Below are 6,339 nucleotides of genomic sequence, written 5' to 3'. Positions count from 1 at the left end.
GTCGACATTTTCGGGCAAATCATTGGGCCCTGTGAGAGGGCTGTATAAAGACTTTGTTGTTAATACAAGAGAAAGGGAACTATTGATAGTTCCTCACATTGCTAACTAGGCTAGTTGTTCTTCTAGTTTTTCCTTGCTTGCTGCCTCCCTTTCTGAGGGGCTTTGGAGCAGCGCTCTTTTATGCTTGCTCCCTCCTTTGGCGGGGCATCAGCATGAGATTTCCCACCTCCGCCGGTGCAGTCCCTCTTGCACCAATTGGAAGTGATTGGCACTAGCAAATAAAGGGACAATAATCTTCTAACTACGGGGCCGCCTCAGAACCGAACGACTTTGACAGGTCATCGGCGCGGCAGGGCTTACATAATCTAACTACTGTTATGCACTGCTCCATAATTTGGCCATACATGGCTACATGATCACTATAGCTATATATGGTGATATGAGGACAAGATGCATCGCGAAAATCTAAGTTTGCACTTGTGTGCAAATACCAAAGGACAGGTCTACCTTACACCCCCCGCAGATTATACCTGCAGCAGTAGCAAAGGCTTTAATCTCTTCTTGACCTTTCTTTTGGTCTGGAAACAAGAGCTCTATCTACTTCTATGTAGTGAGGTCCTAGGGTTTTCCTCATCCCCTGGGTGTCTCCTCAGTTTGCCCAGACCGGTTGAGCTCTGTGGCTCGGCCAGTGGGGCTGTCCCCGGGACTACTGGGCTTTCCCAGCGTGACCCATGCAATTGCATCTCATGCAACACTTTATGTATGTACGATTTTCATCATGATGAGGTAATTGTTTGGGGGCTGACCCCTGGAGCAGCTTCACCCAGTGCCCATGGGGACCGTTTGCTGAGTTGTCGCTCCATTTCTGGCCCTTTTTATACTTTATACAATTTGGGGGCTGACCCCTGGAGCAGCTTCACCTGGTGCCCACAGGGACCATTTGCTGAGTCGTCACTCATTTTGGTCATGTATATACTTTATACAAAAGTGCACTTATCACTATCTTGGTGCTAGACAAGCCTTCTACTTTTGTTGTGTCATCTACGTACTAAAGCCCTACTGAATATACATGTGTACTTGGAAGCCACTTTTTATGTACAAAGAACCAGTTGCTTTGTCCTTTTAGATGGGAGCATATTTCACTTTCCCCCCTATCATTCTTACTACCCACTGTTGATAACATCTTTCTTCAAAGAATGTCTTTTCTCCACATGGACATCACAATATGCCTTGGTCAATAATCTCCTTGACTTCATATTCGGGAATCCCTGCAATATGAACAGGAGGTGGCAGTACTACTATGTTCCTATAGCAGTGAGATGCTGGGTCTTCATATTTCATTAGGACACTAATGTGGAAGATAGGATATAAGGCGGATAAGCGAGTATCCTGTAACTTGAGCTTGTAGGTGTCTGGATAAGGTCCTATTGCTTTGATTGTGTAGGGACCGATCCAGCTAGCAGCTAGCTTTGCTGGTTTTCACAAACTAATGTCTACCTCAATCCCTTTGTGATTGAGTAGGACCTGGTCTCCTATGGCAAAGGTAATAGCTGTGCATCCTTTGTCATAGTTGTAACGACGAGGACGTCTTCGAGAGATCGCGAGTAAGCCCAAATCGGACGCGGGAAGCACGAATCGCGTGACCAACTCCACCGATTGGGTTACCGCGACCGAAAAAACCGGTTCGGAGAATGGCAATTGGCGCATTAGATTTCAGCGTGCCTCGTACAACCTGTGGAGGCCCGAGCCAGTGCGGAAAAGGAAGAGATCGGTACCGCCACCAATAAATCAGTTGCGGTGCAGCGACACCCATTAGTTTAGTTTAGTTTAACAGTTTATCCAAGAATCTTGTATAAAAAGGATGTATTCAATAAAATAAGTCGGGGGCAGAAGCCGTAGCGACAAAAAATCCCCATAACTCGCTTCTCAACTCCAATCTTAGGTTAACAGGAACCTAACAGAGCGCTTCAACGGCCTGATCACCCGTACCGAAGCCTCTAAATCCTGCTCGGTTCACAACTAACCGACTCTCCTTGCCTCTCGCCCTCAAGTCGCTACCGACGCCCAAAGAAAGGATTTGGAGACTACGATTCCTAGTACGGACACCCACACAACCTGCTAGGAGACCCAAGTTGTCTTTACTGTAGTCTACCAACAAAAAATCCGTTACATGGTGGAGAAGCGCGACGAACCGCCTTCCCCTCTCAAATTCAGCTGAAAACCTTATTCGGTCGTACCGAAACTCTTGCGCAAACCGAGATCCGCTCAGGTAGCTACTCGGAAACCTTTTCTCTCGTTTCGGAGACAGAACTTCACGAAACCGAGAATGATGCCGGTCGAACGCTCACCAACGCGAGGCCGCTCACCTGTGATCCAGACTCGTAGTCAGGGTCCTGCGGAGGACGTCGAAGTCCCTCCCGCAACACGCCCAAGGCGTTCAGGGAACGAATCTTGTATAAAAAGGATGTATTCAATAAAATAAGTCGGGGGCAGAAGCCGTAGCGACACAAAATCCCCATAACTCGCTTCTCAACTCCAATCTTAGGTTAACAGGAACCTAACAGAGCGCTTCAACGGCCTGATCACCCGTACCGAAGCCTCTAAATCCTGCTCGGTTCACAACTAACCGACTCTCCTTGCCTCTCGCCCCCAAGTCGCTACCGACGCCCAAAGAAAGGATTTGGAGACTACGATTCCTAGTACGGACACCCACACAACCTGCTAGGAGACCCAAGTTGTCTTTACTGTAGTCTACCAACAAAAAATCCGTTACATGGTGGAGAAGCGCGACGAACCGCCTTCCCCTCTCAAATTCAGCTGAAAACCTTATTCGGTCGTACCGAAACTCTTGCGCAAACCGAGATCCGCTCAGGTAGCTACTCGGAAACCTTTTCTCTCGTTTCGGAGACAGAACTTCACGAAACCGAGAATGATGCCGGTCGAACGCTCACCAACGCGAGGCCGCTCACCTGTGATCCAGACTCGTAGTCAGGGTCCTGCGGAGGACGTCGAAGTCCCTCCCGCAACACGCCCAAGGCGTTCAGGGACCACTTCCGTCGAACCGGAAGCCCCTAACTTGGCCACGATGGCCTCTGAAGTGGCAGCGTTAAAAGAAGACATTGCCCGCTCGACTGCTGCAACGCAGTTGGCAACTCAAAACCTTACGGAACAGCTTCATAGGCTTTCCGAACGTCAGACAGCGGCGGATGAGCGCCTCGCACGAGCCTTAGAAGCCCTAGCGCATCGCCCGCTGCCTGAACAACCTCCCATAGCACGAGCTACAAGAGAACGGTCCGCAACCCCGTGGGAAACGGCGGACACACCAAGGGAGCGTACCGAACCAAGTTTTTCAGGTGCGGTGCCTCCAATCCAAGTGCCAGCGGCCCCGTGGGCCAGCGACACCAAGGTCGATTCCTTGAAAGCAAAGGACGTACCCGAGTTTACGGGCAGAAGAAACCAAGACGTTGAAGAATGGCTTAACAAAGTCCAACTTCTTCAAAACGTTAGCGCAACGTCGGATGCCAGGATGGTACAGCTCCTACCAGCCATGATAGCCGAGAAAACCCCTGCTGACGCTTGGTTTTACACTCTGGAAGCCCAGGAAACTCGCTCATGGACCTGGAAAAGGTGGAAAGAGGAACTGCTTCGAGAGTTCCGAGATCCCCTAACCGAGTCCAAGCGCAAAACCGAATATGTGCGCTGCCATGCGAACCCCAAAGAATTTCGCAGCTTTCTCGCGTTCATCGACCACAAAACTCATCTCCGGCGCCTCGCTTATGGCGACCGGGCAAACATAGAATGTCCCGCTGACCAGCATTTCGACCTAATAGTCGAACAATTGCCCAGCGACATCCAAATCATGGTCAAATCCTGTAACGTCACGAACCTGACCAAATTAAAAGACTTCCTGCGCCTTTATTTCGGCTCTGATGACACCAGAAAACGAGACCCTTGCTACAGCGGTGCTGCAGAAGCTCAGAAGAAGTCACAAAAGACCGGAACCGACAAAGGCCCTAAGCAGACGGCTCCGCATAAAACCGGAAACCCCGAAAAGGGTCGCGATGGTCCTCAGAAGATGGTTCCGGACCCCAACAAGGAACCACCGGCACCCTGCAAATTCTGTCAGAAAAAGCATTGGAATGTTTTCTGCTGGCAGAACCCGAACCGAAAAGATCCTGAAGATGGAAAGAAAGGACCATATGGAGCACCCATGCCCTCAGGTTGGAAACCCAAACAGGAATCGAAGAAGGCGTACATAGTGGAGCTGGACTCGACGTCCGCTACCACCGAGACTCTTTTTTCGGCTTCGGAACTGGAAAGAACGGAAGCCGCTAATCAAGGATTCCACACCATCGGGTTCTTTCATTCACCCAAGCACTCGGAATCAACAATTTTGATGACCGCACCTCTTTCCAAGGTCACGGTGACCAAGGAAGAGGACCCCCGCACGCCCACGCAGGGCTGGGACCGAGTCTGGGACAACATAGCCATCATCTGGGGCACCCCGCAAGTGGCTCTGATGATGGGCAACAACCCCCGCGCGCTCAGCTTCTTCGCCAAAGAACCGAAGCGAGGCGCCGGGCACCTCGGGAACGACCCCTACGCAGTCGCGTGGAGTTCCCACCACCTCTACATCGCTGCCGCAGCCGAAGCTGACAAGGATCGAATCCTGCGAAAGGTCCGAGAAGACGGTACCCCTCGTTTGATTCTCCTTGCCTGGATAAAGCTCGACGAGCGCGAGAAATTCTTGATGTGGAGCTCTGAAGATCCTGTTATCTTTGATGCGTACGCCAACCTGCAACTGGTGGCATTTCTCCTGACAGGCAATATCGTTCGCTCAGACTATTATTATCGTCGCGGAAACCCCAAATTTCGGCACGTTAAAGACCATCCACGTCTCCAAAGACACGAAGAGAGCGAACGGACGCGTATAGTCATGCTGGCTATCGAACAAGTTGCTCGCCAGAATAAAACAACAAAACCACAAAACGACAAAACTAGAGAACACTTTGAGAGTGTGATCAAGGCTACGGAAGCAACAATTAACGACATCGCGCCCCATTTCGAGATCGCGGTGCCTTCTATCAACGCCTTCTACTCAGTAGATTTAGGCGATGTACTCAAAAGCCAGACTAAGACCCAAACGCAGCCTTGCTGGACGCTAGCCGTCATCGCGCAGCTCTGGGCACCTGTGGTACTAGACACAGGGGCCTGCGAGTCTCTGATTTCCGACACGTACCAAGGCCTTCTGTTCTCCGAAACCGATTTGCAGGATGCGGAAACGATGGCTTTCAACGGCATTGGTGGACGTATCTCATCTACCAAGACAGTATGCCTCGAAACTTCCCTCAGAGGCCGCGGCGGAGAATACCTGACTTTCCGCGCCTACTTTCGGGTCATCGCGTACGGGAAACCTCTCATCATCCTAGCCAACGACGTTTTGGGACATTTGAAACTCCAAACCTTGGTTCAGGAACCCCCGTTACCCAGTTTCGCGGTGACGCTCAAGAATCCAGACATCCTTATCCCCTGCTCCATAACGGATGAGCTGGACACCGATCACATGCGCGGCACGCCATACAAGACCAAGCAGGGTGAATTCATGAAGGATGTGTCAATGCCACGGCTGACCAAAGCCAAAGCTCAGAAGTCTAGATTAACCATGTTAATCACGGGACAGACGCGCGTGGCAGCCCAAACTTTTCTCATCGAAAACCCTCTTGAGGCCACCGCTGCTAGCTCAACGGTCCCGTTAGGCCTCAAACTGTCCACCGCGACCCATAATTCGGTTGCGGACCCCGAAGAGAACATTTCCAAAGAAGAATGGCAGACACTTCGGAACAAATGGAACCTCGACTCTACGGAGAGGGCTCCAGGGGCCTTCGAAGCCCAATTAAAAGACGCGGAACGTTTCCACGTCGATCTCAAGCGACCCAAACCCGTGGTCTGGGCCCTAATCAACATTCTACGACACTTCCATCAAGCCTTCAGCTATGAGGGTCATCTCATAGGGAACTACACCAAGATTCCTTATGCGCCTCGATTTATCTCGGCTCCGCCACCCCTTTCGAGGCCACGGTCGTACTCTCCGTTGGAGCGGACAGCCCTCGAGACGGAGCGAGACACCATGATGGGGCTTCAGAGGTGGAAACGAACCACCGAAGTAACCTTCGCCAGCGATCCTGTTATCATTCGCTATGCAGACAAACCCCCGCGCGTAGCCTTCGACTATCGCCGAGCCAACGACTGCATGGCCTGGGATCCATATCCCTTTCCCATCATGCTCGACATCCTGAACTGGATCGTCGCAGTCCCATTCCGATACATATCGGGAGGTGA

The sequence above is a fragment of the Spizellomyces punctatus genome (genome assembly GCF_000182565.1).
Source record: "Spizellomyces punctatus DAOM BR117 chromosome Unknown supercont1.22, whole genome shotgun sequence".
NCBI lineage: Eukaryota > Fungi > Chytridiomycota > Chytridiomycetes > Spizellomycetales > Spizellomycetaceae > Spizellomyces > Spizellomyces punctatus.
Note: the sequence above shows the minus strand (reverse complement) of the source record.